Below are 22,295 nucleotides of genomic sequence, written 5' to 3' on the forward strand. Positions count from 1 at the left end.
GGACTGAATAACTTTAGACCACTCAGAAGGGAGCATATGTCCTTCTCCGCCAAGTCCTTCTAAAATAGAGAGTGTAAAGGGGGCATTAATGCCGTAATTTTTTACTGCAGAATGTAGATCTTTGATGTGTTTGATCTTTAACTTTTTATAGATGGGTCTATGAGGATGAGGGGGGCCCGAAGTATCGGCAACCCTAGAATGCTCGTTATGGCTCGTTTCATCTGTTTCCCCCTCCTCCTCCTCCCCCTCAGATTCGGATGAGCCATGGGGAAGGGGGGTCACAAGAGGGAGTTCCTCAGGAGTAGGTTCTGCAGCCTGCTGTCACCTAGTTACTACGGGGAAAGCGAGGGTGGGTTTTGGCTTGTTTTTTAGTTGACTCGGCTTATTATTGCTATATGGTGGTCGAAAGATATTTGTCTGTAATTCTTGTAATTGACTGGTCAGGTCATAAACCTCCCTTTGTAAATCTAGGAATTGTTTAAGATCAATGACTTGTTTACTCAGCTGCCGCGTAGCTTCTTTGAGATTGTCTGAGCCTGGCAGAACTCAGTCGGTAGAGCATGAGACTCTTAATCTCAGGGTCGTGGGTTCGAGCCCCACGTTGGGCGCCACCTGTCCGGGTCCAGCCGGACACAACTGGGGTGCACGAGGGGCGACCACCTAAGGCTCCACAGGGGGAGGGAGGGGGAACCTCGCACGCAAGAGACACGAGTCGTACAGATGTTGGCAAGGTTCCGTTTATTGACTGTGCAGGCAAGGTTTATATAGAGAAAAGGGGGACGGCTATAGTTGGCGGGAGTTTTTACTGCTGTTGGACCTTCCAAGCCTGAGTCCAGGTACTGTCACGGATACGGTTTTTACTGCCTGAGTCCAGGTACTGTCACGGGTACAGTTTTTACTGCAGAAGGTCTTTGTCAATATTCTCTTTCAGGGGGGCCTGTTTGCCGAGTTGTGCAAACTTTACCTGGTCTTTGGCAGGGAAGAGACAAGAAGCCACTATAAAAGGTCCCTGAATTTCTCAAGTAAGGGGAGTGGACTCCAAGAAGAGAGTTGACTCAAGTAAGGAAGTCAGCTTCAAGAAGAAGGTCAGTTCAAAAAAGAAAGTTGGCCTCAGGAGTCACCTTAGGCTCAAGTCATTGTCTTGACCTGCCTCTTGGAGGGAACTTGGGTGAGTGGATAGCTGGCTTTCCCTTCCTGTCTTCTGAAGAAAATTTAATTCCTGTTGAAGGTTAACAAGTCCTGGCTGAGCCAAGCACTGGGACAATATTTAGTTAGATATTTTAATGTCTTCTCTACCCTTTTGTAGTCCTCTGCTTTCACTCTTTCCACCTCTTTTGTAAATAAAAGATTTATAATTTTCATATATTTAGCCAAACCATTCATTTTAACACTTACACTAGTATAATATTCTGTACTCTTTCTTGGTTAAAGAAGATTGCCAAGTAGAATTAAATCTCACTCTCTCACTCACACACACACACTCTCCCTCTCACTATCTAGCTCTTGCTCCCTCTCTTGCTCTCTCTTCCTCCCTCTTCCTCCCTCCCCTTTTTCTCACTCTGCATATGTTTATTTATATATATATATATTACATGTACACATATATTCCCATACATATACCCATGTATACACATATATGTATGCACATATGTATATAGATGAGTATAGTATTCATATACACAGATGCATATACATACATGACATTCTAAGCCTCTTAGCACAATTTAAGTATGGAACTTTGAGATACCTTGTTTATATACACACAGATAGATCTCATCCTAGATATATATCTATCTGCATAGTGACTAGAAAGCTAGACTCAACATTAGGATGGTTTGTCTCAGTATTCAGATCCTATCTCTGATACATGTTGGCTATGTGAACCTGGTCAAATCACTTAATCTCTCAATGCTCCAGGCAATTTTCTAAGATATAAATTTCATAGTAGCTGCTGATGGTATTGATAGAGAGCATTTCCTCACTGGGAATTCCCTACACAAATAAAATCATGAGTCTAGACCAAAAAGAAAGAAACATGCACTTTAATATTTATTAGCAAACAGAATTATCACCATCACCATTCACTATATAAAATGTCACTGTACTCCTACTACTTTACACATTATCTGGCTAAGAGCAGGGTATGAGATTTCTCTTTGTTCCTCAATGACATAACTGAAGAATGAAGTTACAGAAGTGGAGATTTACTCCTTTGGCTTTTTCCCCTGTGAAAAATACAAATGCTTATGGCAGATGTAACATATTCAATCTAGGCATCATTTTCTTACCATAGTGTGAGTTTATCACCTCTTTTCAAAAGGCAAATTATTATAAGGAAAAGGTGGGTAGAGATTTTTAACCTAGCATGGAGAGAGATGGACAGGGCGCTAATAAAGTGATAAAGAGGCACAAAAAAGACAGATATGGCTGGCAAAAAATAACTTTTAATGGTTCACAATTCTTCCTGGAGCTAGTTTAGGCTAAAGGAATACCTATTTATCTACCACAATATCCATGATGTTCCAACCACAAATAAAAACTCTTGCCAAAATCTTTAAAAAAATGCAAAAGAGAAGAAATGCAAATATCAAGTTAGCTGTTTGATTTCTTTAAGCCTGGTTAATTTGCCTGACTGCATTCAGGAGTTTTTTGCAGGCATCAGAATTTCCATTGTGATCTGAAAAATCATGCATGTTATCCTCTTCTATCAGGGCTTATCAAGAATAATAAGAGGAGGGGGGCAGCTGGGTAGCTCAGTGGAGTGAGAGTCAGGCCTAGAGACAGGAGGTCCTAGGTTCAAACCCGGCCTCAGCCACTTCCCAGCTGTGTGACCCTGGGCAGGTCACTTGACCCCCATTGCCCACCCTTACCACTCTTCCACCTATGAGACAATACACCGAAAGTACAAGGGTTTAAAAAAAAAAGAATAATAAGAGGATACTGGCTTGAGTTCTAGGGGATGAACCAAAAAGAATATTTCCTTTTACTGGTTCCTTGTCCTCACCTAAAGTATTTTTCTGAAAATCTCCAATTATATCTGTTTCCCTAAATATGGATAACTGGAAATCAGCTCTGATGAAGAACAAAAGGGAGCAATACATATGGGTAGGACAGCCTTTATTTTGCCATATAGGAAATTCAGAAGTCAAGAGATTTACTGGAGTCCATAATTAGATAGGAAACAAGCTAAGTATTTAAATACCCTTGCTCCTTGGGAAGAGAATTGAACTTGAGGATGAGATCAGGGCAATTCTTTGGTATTCTGCTACATCTCAATCTCTCAAACATAATTCTACTCAGTCCCTCCAGGATTGTATTTCAGCCTATGGTTTGTATTCCTTCCAGAAAGCAACAAACTTTGTGGGCATCACGTAGGTGAAATCCCTTTTCTATTTGTTCTTGAGTGTTGGGGTTACTCATATGCTTTATTCTTCAAATTAGATGCCATAAAAGCCCTGGAAGTGAGCCTTTTTTTTTTCATCCTGGGAGCATATTACATTAAGAAATCCCCTCCTGAAGGTCCTCAAACTCTTAAAATTGGGAAGTCTCCAACTTAAACATACTCAGGACATAACTCCTAGGCTGAAGTCACACAGGAAGTTTCCCTTTCTGTATCTAAAAGGCTACCTAATTCAAAACTAGAAACCAGTCTTCTACACAGGAATTTGAAGTTAACAAACATTCACTCTAGCCAAGTAGGCACATACCTATATTTCTGCAGAAAATCAATCTGTGCCTTGGTTGTTGCCATCTTTTGGGCTAAGAGAACTATTTCAGAAAAACAGTCATTTCTAGATCCTGAAAGGAGAAAGAGATGGGGAGTGAAATTATATGTGGGCAAACACATTTCCCTCTCTCTTAGACCAGCTATACTTTTGCTGCATGTTGGTTTGTTTCCTTAACAAGAGGTGAAAAAAAAAACACAACCTAAAGGGAGAAGATGCTGTATAAATTCATTTTCATAGAAATAAGACAAGAGTAGCTTGCTAACAAGAACACTACTCTTGAATTCTCAGGAAGCATTGTCTTAGAGGCAACCCCAATCACTGAAAACTAATCAGGAGTTTTGTGATCTCTCAGCAATAGACCATTCTCTTTTTTTTACACTGTTCACGGGAAGGTGTATTTCAAATCCCTATAAACAAAAATGAAGAGAATCAATTTGACTAGTGAATTACTCAGATTAACCATTGATTTCTTTGATCAATGCCCCTTAAGGAAACTGTCTATTTTGTTGGAATATCATATAATAAGCAGAAAGAATGGCCATCATGTTATCATAACCAGAGCTCTAGTTGGGGTCCCAGAAAATCTTAAATTAGGTTTTTGAGGAGGTTCTTAAAGACCTTTAACTTTTCTGCAGCAATTAAATCAGTAGGGGTAAAGTGATGAAGGACTAAATTACATTAAAATAAAATAAAAATTTGTTCTCCCCAAATTAATGAAGATGAAGAAGGTAAGAACAAAACAAAACTCAGGTGAAATGAAATCAAAGTCTGTTATACAACTTTGTCTCAGGCTGTTAGGCCATTCACCCATAAGAAATGCACCCAGTGTTATTCTATAAACACAAATATCCTAGGAAAAAATCAATAAAAATATAATAGGGGAAATGCTATCGAATCTATTTAGCTCAATTGATTTCTTTTAACTCTGATTAATTTGCAAATTGCACATTTTCCTTGTTACAAAAAGAATAAATGATGTTTCATTTTCCCTCTCCTCATTCCATCTCGAACTCTGCTTGAGCAAAATGGAATGGGAGGATACGGTAACCCTGATATTTATTACTTTAAGAAAAAGTAATGCCTATTCTATTCTATTCCCCTAACTAGCCATTTCCACTTGCAGGCTAGTTCACCAGAATGTGGCTGACTACTACTTTCTTCAAGGTTCTAGAGATTACTCTGAGGGACTAGAGCAGTGATGGTAAACCTTTCAGAGATGGACTGTTGGGCTCCACCCCAACCCTTCCAGACTAAGTACATGCCTCCTCCCCCACTCTAAGGAGGGAGGAAGAGTTCCCATTGGGCTGTTGAGCAGAGGGGTGGGTCATGTGAGAAAGGACCACTCCCCTCCAGCTCTGTACCTGAGAGCCTCCCACCTTACCCCCTGTAAACTCCCATTGGGCTCCTGGACAGAGAGGTGAATGATGTGAAAAAATGTCATCCAGCACAGTAAAGAAGGGAAAGGGACCAGCTCTGCCTGAGTCCCTCTGCTTTTCTAGTAATGAGCTCTGGGAGAGGAGTGGGGGTTAGTCGATTGCCCACATAGATCTTTGGCCCTTGTGCCATAGGTTCACCATCACTGGAACTAGTGTTTAGTGATCAAGTTCCTGAATATCCACTAGGGTGTTCCTCATAATTAATTGACTATTAAAGTTCTTTAGCTTTTATAAGAGGGGAAATGCTGAGGTGAAAAGCATATAAAGAATAATAGTTACTAAAGTAATCCTTTCTATTACTGGGATGCCCTCTTCCATAGTTCACATAAGTTTCTTGGGGAGAATGGGCTCAGAGTTTAAGTGCAATGGTAATAAGTGACATGTAGAAAACACACACAATAAGTGACATGTAGAAAAGGGTGCATCCTGACTGCAGACTCTATCAGTCCTTTTCTCATTTTGTGGAATCTGCATAATGTTCCCCTTATATGTATCTCTCTGCTGTCCTCTAAGGATAGGTGACATTTTAGAATTTATAGCTGGCACTTCTTTCCATCATGAGGAATCTCAGTCTCTTAAGGTTACTATTATCTTTGGGTGACTATCTTTCCCCTTCTTTCTATAGGTTGCAAGTTCTTACTCTGTTGTCAGCTAGTACTATCCAGCAGCCTCTGCTACTGCCTCCCCTTATTAGTGGAACCTCTCCTGACTATAGCTCACAATAAAACTCCCCTCGATCATCACTAGGAAGAAAAATAACTGAGAGATTAGTGGGTCATCCTTTTTTGTACGTGTACTCAGTTCCCACTCCATATCTCTTGAGTTACAGGTTTTTCCAGGTCTGTAGCCAATGAGAATATTCTGTCATCACAAAGTACTAGCTTCTCAGCACCCCTAGCTTGAAACAAGCGTTTGAAGTTTCACATGTTGATTGGAACAGGCAGAGAATATCTGCACATTCTCTGTATAACCAGCTCAATAGGAATGGCAACTCTATGCATACTCTAAGGACTGAACCCTCACTGGCCAGTCCCTACATTGCAAAAGTTTGCCCTTCCTTATTCTTCTTATTATCCCTTTGTCTTAGTTGGGGAAATATCCTTTTAGTAAATATTGAGGAAGAAATCTAGCACTAGCTTTGGAGGTGGGCATTTTTTTTTGCCATTTTTAGATCACCCAATAAATCTGATTATAAAAAATTATAGAAAGATACTTTATAAATCGATTAATCCATTTCCTTAAAATAAACAGACCAAGAAAGGTTAGATGACTTCCTGACCCAGATCATAAGGAAGTAAATAATAGAGCCAAGTTTTAAACCTATCTTCTGACTCCCATTCCATAATGCTTTTCATTATATTACACTGCTCTATTCACATTTATTTGAAAGTTTGGTGAGTAAATATAGGCTTTAAACAGGGATAATATTTCAAAAGGATCAGTTATTTATTAAATATTGTGTACTTAAGGAAAAAAGACTAGGAAATACATTTTCAGATGCCATGAAAAAGAAGGGACAGTTGATAATAACCCCCTCCCCTACTTCATTATATCTGTTCAAATTAGTTGTTATCCCATATAAAGCGCACAATAAGAAATTCCTAATATCAAATATACTTCTATTCAATCATCACATAGCATCTTTAGAAAAGTTTGTAATAACTAGCAGCTGGTGTGGATATATTGTCTACTTTACCATGAATTATTCTATAACATTGAAAAGTACAGGTTGCAAGTTTCCTACCTGTGTTGCTTCCTCAGTGAGGAATTGTGATCTACCAGGAGAGGTGCCATTGTAGTAATTAGTCGATGCCTATCCTTAAAAAGGTAAAAGATAGTAAGATCATCGTGTAATAATATTTTATCTCCATCATTTTTACCCTACAGGTGAATTTCCAGGAGAAGAGCTTCAAACTCTTTGTGAGTATTGAATGTCCTTTATTATATTATGCTTTTTTTTTTCACTTACTCTTTCAAAATTGAGAAAGTTTTTTTCAATGTAGGGCTAGCATCTTTCGTACCAGATCTGAAACATGACAAATATAGTCAGATAAGAAATAAGTTTATATTTTTCATGCTAAAGGTCCCTTTAGATTTTTTGACTATTATTAGAGAAAAAAAATTAATGAAAAATTTCTTTCTCCAGGGGTAGTTCTCAGAGAACTAATTATGTTAAATTATATGTTATGCTGTTTATTTAATACGAGTTTTCTTCAGTATTTTTTTCTCTAGCTAGATTTCACCCAGGGTTGATTTGCTTTCTTTGATTCCTCCTACTTCTTTAAAATAACAGGCACAGATTATGAAATTATGGTTCAGAAAAATCAGTCATGCTTCTGTGTTTTCATAATTCCCCAGTATGTGGACTTCAAACCTGGCTCTACCACACGCCGAAAAATGTAACCGTGTGTGTGTGTGTGTGTGTGTGTGTGTGTGTGTGTGTAGTTCTAATCGACATAGGCTTGATCCGTAGTCCTAAAGGACCGAGGAAGATATGGACTAGGAAAGCTTAGAATAATCGTAAGGCTGAGTTATAAAATTGAGGGTAAAGGAGACCTCTGCAGTGTTGGAGAGACAGTTAAGATTACAATTAAATGTGTTAAACGGTGCCCTGAATTCTAGGGGACACAACAATGCTTGGAAGAGGGGAGGGGGCGTGCGGAGACACTGAGGACTGTATGCAGACTGTACAGTGCTGAGCCCTTCACACTCATGACCTTCCCAGGTCACCGAAGCTGTGGTCCGAAGCAATCAGATCACCCGATTTTTACCTCATTCGAGGTGGTTAAGACAAACACTGCCGCCTCCACTTAGGCAGTGGTTCTTTGGAGCTTAAGATGAGTGCTAGGAGCGCAACGCAGCCCTGTCCAGCCCAGCCCACTGACTGGTGCCTTCTTTCCCCCGGGCAGCTCGGACCGCAGATAGAGGAGGAAGGATGAGCTGTAGGTCATAGACATACAGAAGTACATGTGATCGCAATCGGAGGAGGGGATGGGCGTTTGTGTGTGTGTGTGTGTGTGTGTGTGTGTGGCACCAACACGAAGTCTCAGAGCCTCGGAGACAATTGCTCTGTGTGCCTGTGTGTGTATACCAGCTGTGTGTGCGTGCGTGTGTGTATGTGTATACCCGCTCCCGCAAAGGCAGGGGCGGAGGATCCAGTGGTAGCTACTGCTGCTCCGCTTCCCGGCTGGTCTCCGGCAGCCCGCTCCATCCCTGCTGAGGACGTCGCCTTAGCATCAGGAACTGAGCCTGGGAAGCCCCGGGCCTGAACACCGCCTGTGAGAACCCGAGGGGCGGGAGAGGAGGAGGAGGAAGAGGAGGAAGAAGAGGGGGAGTAGATCGCGCATCCTTCTCGACCCTCCTCCCCCCCTCCCCCTTGTCTCTCTTCTCCTCAACCCCCTCCCCCTCCCCGGGCTCTTCCCGCGCACATTCCCCCCTTCCCCCAGCTTGCGCTCCCCTCCCTCCCCCATCCATCCTCTCCCCAGATCCCTCCTCCCGTCCCCCTCCCCTTCTGCTCCTTCCTCCTCCTACAGTAGCGGCTGCTTCCCAGGCGCTCGGAGATGGGCAGCGAGAGCGCGCGTAGCAGCAGTACCAGCTCCCGGGCCGCTGCTGCCGCCGCTCTCCTCTTCCTCCCAGGCTGGACCGCGCGCCTTCCTCTGCACACCGCCGCCACGCAGCCCTCTCTCTACTAGTCAATGGCGCTTTTCCCCTAGGACGGGTGAGTAGCTTGGAAGGCGCCGCGGGTAAAGCGAGAGGCTTAGGAGGACGAGAGATTTTGCCCTTGGTTCCTGGAAGGGGTTTCAGGGCGCCCCTCAAACCACCTGCTGGGCCCACCCACCCCCCGCGCTTGGGAGTGGGCGTTGGGGCGTCCCCGAGCTCCTGGGGCATGCAGCAACCTGGCTGTTGCGGGGCGGGAGGATTCTGCTTGCACTTCACCTGTCAGCAACCAGAAGCATTTTGCACGTCCTCAGTCCTGAAAACTGGCGTGAGCCTGCTTGCTGCTTCAGCTGCCTTGCCCGCGCGGTTCTTTCCCGCCCCTGAACCCCTCACTTCCCAGCCTGGAAGGGACTCTTTCGCTAGCCTAGAGCTAGAGCTGACCCCAATGCTCTTACTGCCCTCCTTGCATCACCCCATTCCAGGAGAGAGGGCAGACTTAAACCATCATCTACCAGAGCTAGGCTGTCTCTGAACTCCCCCGTCGGACACCCTGGCTTTTATCCTACTTTTCCCAATGAACCTGTTCCTCACCCACCTTAGTCTTCCTTCTTCCTTAAAAAGAAAAGAAAAGAAAAGAAAAGAAAAAAGCCTTTAAAGCTGACCCCTCTGTTTGGCCAGTTATTTTGCCACTGGAAATTGGGCTCCCACAGCCTCTCTTCATACTTACCTCACCCCTTCTACACAAAGTCCCTTTCCAGCTCTTCTGGTATTCACCTGCAGGAAACTAACAAGGACACATAGTCAGTGATCCTCTCTATTTACTTTATATGCTGCTTAATACTTGGACTTTTTGGCTTGGATCAAACACAAGGAAATTAAATGTCCTTTCTCTATTTTCATTTTTTAGAGAGTTTTTGTATTAGTTTATCTTCGCCTAATGATTTATTTTGGCGATACTTAAGCTTAGTCCAGCAACACATTTTTATTCATGATGAGAGGGTCCCAGATACCCCAGCTCAGATTTAAGACAATCAGTGTGGCCGAACTATGATTTTCTTTCTTTCTTCTTGTGTAGCACATATGAATTTTACAATTCTCACCAATCTAAATCCAAAGATAAAATGTTTTTTTTTCGGACGGAATAGTAGACAAACCGGCAACTTTAAAGGCTACCTTAAGACTGAACTGATTTCTTCTTGCTTAATGACAGAGAGAGGTAGGAAATATCAGCAAATAAGAGTGAATACTCCTCTTCCTTCTGATTGTGAGGCCGAGTGTTGTGTAGTAACTCTGCACCTCAACAGTTTAATCTCCACTGTGGAAGTGTTGTTATGGCAGCAGCTTTTATTCCTAAAATCGTGTATAACGTTTCTCTATTTCTAGTTGGTTTGAGGGAAAATAGAGTTCATTGAATAAATATGATCAAGGATGTGGGTGGAGGATGGGAGAAATGACCAAAAATTTAATGATGAAACTTATATTCCCTCTCTCTCCCATGTAAATGCTTAGATTTTAAAAACAAGTCAACAGTGTTTCTCATAAATTTCTATTTTAACTTCTCAGTTTGGCTTTCTTCTAAAGAGAGTCCTTGGAGAAAGTACTAGGCATCTTTTTTTTTTCTTTTAGAACTACAGAAATACTTATATTTATTTGTATCCTTTAAATAGCAGAAATCATGTTACTTTAAAAATAAATGTTCATTATTCCTACAGGTGTCTACTCAGTTGGTGTGGGGGGAAGCATTCATTAAATACCTACTATGTGCAATGTTCTGTGCTTATCCCTTACTTAAGGAATCTATATTGGGTAGGTATTAGACCTATAGATGTCTGGATAGAACGACAGATAATTGTATCTATTCATTCCTATACATTCATATGTATTTATGCAGGGAGTTTGCAGGGAGCAAACGTCATTACTGTTAAGTTGGTTAAAGGTAAATTGCCAAGCTCTACCGGCATAGGAAATGGAAACGGAGGAACTGAGAGATTATCCCCTAAAAACAAACTATCAGGGGGCAGAAAGTCTCAAATCTCTTTCACTCTAATTGTGGCTGGACTTGAGGATTTTTTTTTTAATTCAATTTCTCAGGTAACTAAGAGTGTTTTTCCCTTTGCCAATTTGAAAGAGGCAAGGACCTGTAGTTGTTATGGAGATGCAATGAGTCAGTCATTAAGAAGGGGTTCCTTTTAATGTAAATGTGGACAGTTGCAACTTTAGTCAATAGGGACTATGGCTAATGATTCCATTCTTGAAGTTATTAAACAACATGAGGAATTTTTGTGCTTATATTTAGTGTTTGGATTGGCAGAATGTTGATGATTGACATGCAATTCCTTTAAATTACTTGTCTTTACATAATATTTACAGTTCATGAACTTTGTGTTACCAGAACACAAAGGTATGTAGTAGGTATGTCTGATATTGTTGCAGATAATTGGGTTTTGAATCATTTTCACTGCTTTTCCTTTGGGAAATAGAAAAATAGTTAAAATGTGTACATATTCATAAGAATATAACATGCATTGGAAAAGGCACATAAACATAAACAGGCAAAAAGAAAACAGGGATATTATTTTTGGTTACGTATTACATATTGTAATGTTTATACAGCTCACCATAAGTAGAATTAATCATATAATGTACAAGATAAACCAAAAAAACTATAAACGCTTATATAAATGCTTTTAAGAACCTTCTTGGTGAAAGTAGTAGTGACAGTAGTTGTTAAAATGAAATTCTAAATTACTACTTGAATCTTACTTTAGCCTATAGTTAATTTTTTTCTATATTATGTAGAAATTTATTTTGAAATTCTAAATCAACTGGAACTTAGTAAGATCTCTGTTACTTCATATGGTTGTATTTTTATTGGAAGATTTGAGTAAATGTTAAATATTGAAATGAAGGGAAAACACAACCAACAGGATTCAAGAATGAGACTTAAATGTCTTAATACCACTAAATTGAATCTTACTGTTTAATCAGGTCAAGTACCTGAAACCTTAAAGATATGTTTACATAGAGGACTGGGCTACATGAGAAATAACAATTGAAAAGGAACCAATTATCCAGATAATTTTGACTAAGAATGACTTTTAAAAAGAATTAAACATTTAAAGGTTCCACTTTGTTATTGTGGAACTGGCCCTTCACTATGGTCTTAGTGTATTACAATATGAGTGATAAAACCTTGGTTTATTGGATATCAGTTCTTTTCAAACTTAGGTTTTAAGAAATGTCTAAATCTATTTCAATTATAGCAGGAAACACAGTGACTTTTCTTTCCCCAAGGAGTTGTTTTATTTGATAAAACATAGGAATCCCATACAAACCATTTCTTAATGCAAACTAATTGGCAAATTTAATCAATAAAATGTAAGAACTAAATAAAAACAAAACCTTGAAAGAAGGAAAATGTGAATACCCAACACTAAACCTGAAGCACTGGAGAGTGAGTCAAGAGTATGGCATCTAAGTAAGTAATTTAGTGTTCACGAAGAGAGAAAGATTCAATCCTCTGATAACCATTTAAGATATTTTCATAGCTATAGTTATTTCTCATTTTTCTATTAACATTAGAGATATTTTTATTTGATGTTTTTATGGCTATTTGCATTTTTATTTATAAGTTCGTAAAAGATGCTCTACAAAACTAAAATTCAAGGACTTATTTCATAGTTTAAAAAAAAATCTCTCTCCCCAGTTGAGTTCACAAATATAAAGTAATTATACAATTGTTTGTAGTATGATGCTGCCGTATTTCCTCCTGGTATTTGGTATGTTTGACCTTTCTACCTCAAAAAAAAAAAAATCCCAACCCCCTCAAAAAACAACCTCCACTATGAACAGATATGCAAATGGAATTTAAAAGCAACATTGTTCTGTAACACTGAAGATTCAAAATGATACTGTTCAAATGATAAACTCTCATAAACTCAAAATTCCCAACAAGGAAATTGCATTAAAACATGTACAAGTTTGGATTCTGGAATTCACAGCTATTTTGCTATAAAGTATAATGTTTGAGTATTTTTCTTGTAATAGAACATTCTCAGTAGTTGCATCTTGGAGCAGGAAAGGACTTTAGAGATTATCTGTTCTAATTCCACAAAGGAGAAAACCAAAGTTCAAATAGTTTAATTTACCAAGGGAATATAATTAGTCAGTAATAGGCCAGGATAAGAAGGCCTATTCCTTGTCCAGTGCTCTGTATTAAGCAACACTATGTATCTTATTAAAGAAAGTGAGCTTTTTTATCCCTCTTTCAAAGAACATTGTGCTTAGAAAAATATATATCTCCACTTATTAGTTGTAAAAATAAAGCTTTGTATTCTTCAAAATATGATACATTTCTACTCAGGATATTTTATTTCATGTAAAGGAAATGCTTCATATAGAGGTGATGGAGAGACATGGTATAATGGAGTACTGGGAAAGGTCTTTCTGAATTGGTTTTCCATTGTAGAATGTGGGGAGGTTGATTAGGTAAGGATATCTTAATGGAGTTCATGAACTTCCAAGGTATAAATGAATACATTTCAGAAGGTCTCTAAACTTGAATGAGGAAAAAAAAAATTACATCTTTATTTCAATATAATTGGCTTCTTTTATAGTCCTGCATATTTTATAAATTTAAAATTATTCTTCTCAGAAGTGGTCCAAAGGTTTCACAAAACTGCCAATGAGGTCCATGACACAAAAAAAGATTAAAAACCCCCGGATTAGATTATCTCTTAAGTCTTTCTTTTAAATCTTCAAATCATGGCGTGGAAAGGCTGATGTAATCAGGAGGTCTGGGTTCAAATTCTACCAGTGTAACCATTTATATGTTACTTTAACCTCAAATTTCTTCATCTAAAAAAAGGAGACCTTTTAAGTATGTTGTTTTTGTTTTTGTATGCTTGAGATGTCTAAAAAGTGCCTCGCTTATAGAAGATCCTTCAGAAATACTTGCTAAATGAATAAACCTATTACACATTTCTTCTGTTATAAATTGCATCCCTTTTATAACTCAAATTTTTGCCTAATAGAATTGGTATACTCATTAACTGTAGGTAAAGAATGCCACAATAATATTTTATACTTCACTCACAAATTGTTTCAGTAAAGAAAAAAATATTGTTGAATAATGTTAATCAAAGAGTAGTAGGAATTTAAAAATAGTCCAGGATCTTCAGAAGTCAGAGTCAAAGCTACTGAGGAGCCAATATATGACAGTTCTTTGCTAATGGTTATGGACCTGGGGCCATATGAAGGATTACACAGCCAATCAATTATATTGAAACGAAAGTATAATTTTTTTTTCTCATCCAGGTTCATCAATTCCCCTCCACCAGATCTATCCATGGGACCATGAAGGGTCTGGGACCTCAGGTTAAGAACCCCTGGGTTAGTCTTTTAGGAGGAGAGATGCCATTTAGTCCACAGCTATTGATAACATCTAAAAGAGAGTCTTCTTGAAATATGGTCTTGAGATTGTTATTAAAAGAAATGTTTTGATAACTATATTTCAATATAATTGATTTACTTGATAATTCTATGTATTTTACTTTATGTATTTAAAAGCATTATTCTAAGAAGGGCCCATAGGCTACCAGACTAACAAAGGGGCTGATGAAACAAACCAAAAAATTTAAGAACTATATAGATAAGGACTATATCTATAAATCTTAAGAATATCTTTTGTGCCTTGGTTAGCAAAGAAATCTATGACACAAATGAAATAGAAATGGGTAGAAGAACTTCCTTACTGTCAAAGAATGAAGAATCCCATCCTTAAGAATCCCATCCTTAGAGGTGAGAGTGTTCCAAACTCATTGTAGGCCATTGTGAATTAATGTTTTAAATTTATCACAGTGCCTCCCAGTTCTATCTTTATCAAGTAAGAGTATTCTTTCATTGCTTCATAGTTTTTTTTAATAGATAAAAAAAAACCCTGACTTAGCTATCTTTAGATATGAACTTGCTATAATATGGAACTGACCCCTAACCCTGCAGTTAAACTCCCACAAAAATAGCATCCCAGACTCTGAGTTAGAAGGAACATCAGAGGCCCTCCAGTCTGACCCCTTACCTAAACAATAATCTCCTGGACAACACATCACAAAAGCTTATCCAGCTTTTGCTCAAAGATTTTGTTAGTGGAGAGCCAACTACCTCCTGAAAGATCCATTCAACCTTTAGTAGTTATTCCTGTTGACGCCCAAACTTTAGATAGCTTTAATTATTAGTACACATCTTTTTTTATCAAATCTAAATTTGTGTCCTCCCAACTTTAACCCATTCCTCCTTATGTTGCCCTCTGCCAAAAACAATACATCTAATTTCTCTTGTATGTGAGTCCTTTATATATTTGAAGATACCTATCATTTCCCTACTAAGTTTTCTCTTTTTCAGACAAAACAATTCCCAATAACTTCAAATTGATTCCCATAGGGTGTTAATCTGAAAACCCTTTGCAATTCTGATCAATCTCTTCTCTATGGACTCCAGTTTATCAATGGCTTTTCTAAAATTGTTTTGCTCAGAAAAAAAACATTAACAACAATTTGATACTCCATATATGATCTGATGTGGACATGTGTGGGCAGATGAAATCTATGCAGTTCAGAATCTACCTAAATTTACTATATTCTAGTCCACTGCCCTCCGTCTTTTCTCAAGAATTATTTGACACTTCATTGTATGGTTTGTTAAAATCCAAGTAAACCATACCTATAATTTATTTGATTTATCTGTTCAGTAACTCTGTCATAAAAGGAAATTATAGTGGTTTTAGCATAATCTTTTCTTGATGAAGATTTAATGCCTTTTCTCCCCTTATTGTTTATTCCTTTTATAAATATTCCTAACCACCTTCTTAGTATGTTCAAGAATTTTTCTAGCAATTAAAAGTCAAGCTGACTTGTCTGTAGTTTAAAGATTATATATTCTTCACCTTCTTAAAAAATGAAGATGACATTTGCCCTCACTAATCTTACAATGCCACTCCCATTCTCTGCAATCACTAATGAGCATTTATCAGCTTTCAGCACTTGAGGATGTAATCTTGCCCTTTTACCATCATTCTTTTTGTGTATCAAGTTGCTTTCTCAGTCCTCCTTATTCTTAGTGCCTTCCCTAGGTTTATCTCAAACTTATCCTGTATATATCTTTATTTGTACTAATGGTTTGCATGTTGTTTGCTTTAATGGACTGGGAGTTCCTAAAAAGCAAGGATTGTTTTTCCCCCTTTTGTTGTATACTCATTGCTTAGCATGGTGGCATATACTTAGTAGGTACTTAATAAATAATTTCTTGACTTCTCTTTTTAATCTTAACTATTTTTCTTTTGTCCTTTCCATTCCAAAAGCTACTTTTTTTCTCAGAGAAAACTGAAGTAAATATCTCTTAGAATTCTTCTCTACATATCTAGAACAACAGTAATAATCATTATCATTGCCATAAATAGTAATTATATAGGACTTTTGTACTTATGTAGGACTTGACAAAGCATTTTGCATTTATTTGATCACTTGATTCTCATAACAAACCTCTTAGATATTTAGAAATATTTACAGTCACCAGCTATTGATTGCCTATTGTTCCAAAAGTTTCTCCATATAGCCATATTTATAAAATCCACTGAAAACTTTGAGTCTTTAGATAATTATTCTGGTCTGATAATTCCTCACTGAAACTACATTGTTGCCTTCTGAATAGTAAACTTGGTCATTTGCAGTGCGGAGAGCCCTTAACAAAACTACCTTCTTGAAGAATCTTGCTCTTGTTTGTTCAGAGAAGTTGTCCTTTCCTTTCTAGTATCCCTTGTGCTTATGTGCATAATAACAATAATAATGATAGCTAGCCTTTATGGAGTGCCTACTACATACCAGCCACTATAATTTTATCTCACTTAATCCTTACAAAAACCCTGGGAGGTAGATGCTATTATCTTATTTTACAGTTGAAGAAACTGAGGCAGGCAGAAATTAAGTGATTTGCCCAGGGTCACACAACTAGTAAGTGTCCAGCATGCCATGCCTATATCAAAGAAGGCACTGCTGCTCTAGGAACAAAGCAGAATTGCAGTAGCTCAAAACAAACATGAGATAAACACATTTAGAGGCATCTCTATCCAAAATGTTCAGTTGGACAATTTTTGCCCAACCTTTAGTAGACACTTCTGAAGTGGTCTGATCAGCCACTATCAAACACATTGTACATTAGCCCTAATATGGTGATGCCATGTTGGTCCTCTTTGAGTATGAGGGATAACCAACACCACAAAGTGTCTGAGGCTGAATTTGAACTCTTTGTTCTTTGCTCTTATAGCTAGAATTCAGAGGTAGGTCCTAAGACTGATGCAATCACTAGAAGAAGGGAATTAAAGATAAGAAGTGGGTTAGCCTTTATGTACACTTATTCATGGCTGAGGTTCATGATTCTGAAGTTATATTCACAACTGAAGGGAGAAGCAGAGCATGTCACAACATGGCTACTTGTCACAATAGAACTATTGTTGTATTCCTCCATTGATATCTTTAATATACTAAATAGCATGGTTTGCTCAAGTCAGTTTCTTTTTATAATGAACTATTTATTGATTTCAAACTGATATTTTGGATTTCACCAAACTGGGACAACCAAAAAAAAATTTGGTCTCCTATGTTCAATGATATGAAGCTGAAAGGAATCTTAGAAATTATCTAGTTCAAAATCCTCATTTTAGAGTTGTTCAAAGACCAAAAGAGTTAAATGATCTTTGCCTGAGATCAAACAACTACTAAAAAGAAGAGTTGGGATTTAGATCCAATTTTTATATTTTCTAATTCTGTGGTCTCTTTATTAGACTGTCTCCATCTTAGTGACATTGGTCTTGTTACAAATGCATTTAGATTACTCCAGAAATACTAACCACTATGTAAAAGTCCTGAAATAGACAGGATTTCTTATAAATATTAAGTAAGATCTTCCAGATGCTTATTTGCAGAAAATGTGCCGATTGCATCAAATGCCAGAACTTTTTAGTGACTTTGTAATAAGATCTATGGTCACTCAACAGAGCCTAGAGTAGCAGCTTTGGGGAAAAATTAGATAGGTGAGGAATGGATTATGCCATTCAACTACATAAGCAATAATTGAGTTAGATCATCAGCATCTATCTTGGGTGCTAGATGGCACAATGAATAGAGTGGTGACCTGGAGTTCAAAAGACCCAAGGTCAAATTCAGCCTCAGATACTTATTAGCTATGTGACTCTGGGCAAGTCACTTAACCCTGTTTATCTCAGTTTCCTCATCTGTAAAATGATCTGGAGAAGGAAATGGTAAACCATTCCAGTATCTCTACCAAGAAAACCCCAAAATAAATCATGAAGGGTTAGACATTACTGAAATGACCAAACAACAACATATTTTGGACATACATACAAGATAGATAGGGATCTGGACCTAGAGTTAATTAGAAGAAGGCCATTGAATTCTTTTTGAGGAAATTGTGCAGTATTTTTAACTATCATCAAGAAAAGCAAAAATCACATTTCTTAAAATCATTACTCTCCATTAATATAATGATGTGATACAGATGCAAAATTTATAACTACCTGAACTCTGAAGAACACCTTTTTAAGTAATTCAAAATTTAAGCAAGGTATTTTAAAAAACATCCTTTTAAAAATTCAAGCAGTAGTTGGGTTTTTTAAAACTCTTACTTTCCATCTTAGGATCAATACTGTATATTGGTTTAGGGCAGAAGAGCAATAAGGGCTAGGCAATGGGAGTTAAGTGATTTGTCCATAGTCACACAGCTAGTGTCTGAGCTCAGATTTGAACCTAAGACCTCCTGTCCCTAGACTTGGCTCTCAATCCACTGAGCTACCCAGCTCCACCCTAAGCACTAGTTTTAAAATGTGTAATAAGAGACTCTTCAAATGAACTAATGGATTCTTATTGAACTTCTACTGTGCATGAGACATTTTGTTAGGCACTGTTAGTAAAAGCAATAGAAGTTGGTCTCTCTGCCCTCAAGATTTTGATGGCATAATTTGGAAAGGAAAATATACAATGAAAACTGCATAGAGATAATTGCAATGTCATATTTCAATTCCCAAAGCAAAGTAACACAATGGCCATCAAATAGCTAGATACTAAAAAGATACAGAATAAAAGATTATTCTCAAAGTTATGAAGATTTAGAAACTTCAATGATATTTTATCCACTTAGCACACACTGTCCTAAGTTAAGGCAGTTTTTAAAATTATTTGAGGAACAACTTTAGCTCATTCATTTTCATTGATGACTTAAAAGTTATATACATATGTGTATAAATGTGTTTCTATATATGCTTAAGGAAAGATTTATATATTTATGTTTGTGTATATTTCTACAACTATACATGCAAGAAAAAAATTCTAACTCCCAAGAAGTTGACTTCATTGCATAAGGATTCCTTTATTATTCACTGCAAATTTTCATTCAAAAAGCATGGAATGACTGTGTTTAATGATGTAATTTAATTTTGTTTAATTAATGAAAAACTGGAGAATCCTGGAGGTTCCAAAAAATAATGAATTTCTTTTTACTAAGAGCTATAAAAAGCGTGCCAAATTGTAGCAGCAATGTATAACTATTAGCAAAAGACAAACATTTTATAAAGTTAGCCCCCATAATCATGATGAGTATTTATAATTCATACTTCTTCTTGATGGATTATTTTAATACATCATACTTGAGTTTGGCGAGCCTCTCATTAAAATGAAAAGCTATATATTGGGGTTTTTACTTGAAATCTTCAGCAAACCATTATTTAGTAGGAACTCACTAAAAGTAAGTTGAATTTAATTGTCAAATGATTTGCATGTACTTTAGGACTCAATCCATTAATGCAATCTGTCCATGAATGCAGACCATAACCTTCCCACACCTTAATGTATGGCTTCCTGAGTTCTTATGGCCCAAACCTTTCTCTCCTAAAACAACTAATTTTGTCTATAGCCGATAGCTCATTGCTATATCTACACCTTATCCAACTTGATAAGACCTGCCAAAATTTACACACCTTTGGCAGACACAAACTGATACTAGAGTCACCTTTCCAACATCTGAATTGTAGTTTGGTGGCTGTTCTGGGAACACATTATAATTTAAATATAAGCAAAATTAAGAGTGGCGAAACTATTATTCTTACTTTTCAGTGGTGATACCATCAGCCAGAATAATGCATTCAAAAAGTTTGTGTTGGGAGGATTAAGACTAATACCCTGAGTCCAAAATAAAGGAATTATGCCCAGCTATGTGGGCTACAGATATGAATTATTAAGGCACATAAATGTTTATATATTAGTACTTTGTATTGGAATAATATGTTATATATGACATAATGCTTATCTATTAACATGTCTTTGTCTTGATAATTCATATGAGTAGCTCACATACAATTACTTTACAAATAGTTCTTGGGGGTACCACATGATTCAGATAGGTTACCTACACTCTCCATATTAGTTTCTTTCTCATTTGCTTTGACCAGAATTCAAAGGTAAATAAAAATAATATTGTGCTGTACACCTTTTAAAGACAAATCCTATGTAGGTTAAAGTATATAATAAATAAAATAATAAAGTTGGAAGAAACTTTAAAGAATTACTGGCTCAGTACTAGGCTAGTAGATACTTGCCTAAGTCTCTTATTTCTGTGCTAGGTTTGTGACATGTTTTTGATTATTGACCAAATTGTACTAAAAATTTCAAATACAATTTAACTTCTAAAATATGAATAAATAAACCTTATGGAAATTTTGAAGTGCAGTGCAATACCCTAAATTCTCATAAGAAAATGTCATATCCCCAAAAGTTTGAAATTATCACCTTTCTTCTGTTTGTATTGTTCATCCTTCCTAAATCAAAATTGGATGCACTGTTTCTTATTGTCATTCAGTTGGTCAGTCAGTCAACAAACATTAACTAAGCATCTACCGTGTTGGATACTGTCCTGGAGATACAAAGAAAGGCAAAAGATAGTCTTGATCTATGACACTCCTTTGGGCTTACTCATCTCCCTGACTTCACATTCCTACCTCCTAATTGTACAAGCACAAATGGTTCACTATTTCAAGATGCTTCTAAAGTTCAGTATTTTCCTGCTGGAATCTCTGTTCTGATGCATAAAGACACAGAAGTGTGTTTAAATTCTTTAAACCAATTCCAGATATACTTCTTGATTTCAACCAGTTCCTCAAAAGAAGAATTAATTAACTACTTAATTAATTAAGAATTAATTTAACCCTCTGAAATGAAGGGCTTGCTTATACCTAATTTATACTTTTGAATAATTGATTCTTCTGTAATTAAGTTAATTTGGGTGGAGGCATGAAACTCCCTTAAATATGAATATATGACTTAACTGATATATTGTAAATTGTGTTTGCTGAATATATGCTAATCCCATCAGTGGTCCTGAAACCTGCTTTCTTGAAAAATTTACTGTCTGCTTACTTTTGGTTCATATGATAATAATGGCAAGAAAAATAAGGCTTATGATAATAATATGCTTATACAACAAGTTGAGTTTCACAAACTATCTGCTTCTTTCTTATAAAAGTGGAATGAAACACAAGCAGTTCAATGACCTCAGTTGGCCAAAATAATTGAGATATTTTCCTCAAGTGACTATTTGCTCTCTTCTTCCATGACTACCTACACATAAGCAATATCTTATACATTGCAGTATAATACAAATGATTACTAGTCTCCCTCAGACTAAAGAACCCATCTTCTGTCTTGATGCAACCTCTATTTTTCTCCTTTTGTCTTTTTTCCTTTTCTCTTTTTGTCCCTTTGGGTTTGCCCAACGCTATGTCTCTTTTCTTTTAATCACCACTACCTTGATGCTACTACCATGGTTACACATTCTCATATCTCACTTTTCTTTTTTCTCTGCTTTGACTCCCTTGTCTTCCTTCCATTTCTCCTACACATTCACTATTTCAGGAGGAAAAAAGAAAAAAACTGATCTCTATAACATCTACATTCTGGCTTCCAGCCTCATTATTCAGCTGGAATTGCTTTCTCCAAAGTTGCCAATGATTTTATAATTTCCAAATCTAATGACCTTTTTTCAATCTTCATAATTCTTGACCTCTCTGTAGCCTCTTAAAACTGTTGTTGCCCTCTTCTCTAAATGTACTCTCTTCTCTCCAGATTTGCATGGTACTACTCTCTTCTTATCTGGCTGACTTCTCCTCAGTCTCCTTTGCTCAATTTTCATCCATGATGATCATGACAACAACCATGGATGTCTTTTCAAGGCTGTCCTGGGTCCCTGTGTAGCTGATTCCTGGATCTATTTAACTTGCCCTAATCATTTCTTGACCGCCAATTACACATCTACAACTGGCTATTGGACAGCTCTAAATTGATGACCTGGAGATGTCTTAAACTTAGTATATCCAAAACTAAACTCTATACCCCCAAATCCTCCTGCTTTCTTACTG

At 37.3% G+C, this 22,295-nt stretch overlaps 1 non-coding gene across 1 annotated transcript; it reads left to right on the forward strand.

Moving 5' to 3' along the window:
• The first annotated feature begins 534 nt into the window (after nt 1-534).
• TRNAK-CUU lies at nt 535-608 on the forward strand. The gene has a single exon. It is a non-coding gene; the product is annotated as a tRNA-Lys (tRNA).
• The last annotated feature ends 21,687 nt before the right edge of the window (nt 609-22,295 follow it).

The sequence above is a fragment of the Gracilinanus agilis genome, chromosome 4 (genome assembly GCF_016433145.1).
Source record: "Gracilinanus agilis isolate LMUSP501 chromosome 4, AgileGrace, whole genome shotgun sequence".
Classification (NCBI taxonomy): Eukaryota; Metazoa; Chordata; class Mammalia; order Didelphimorphia; family Didelphidae; genus Gracilinanus; species Gracilinanus agilis.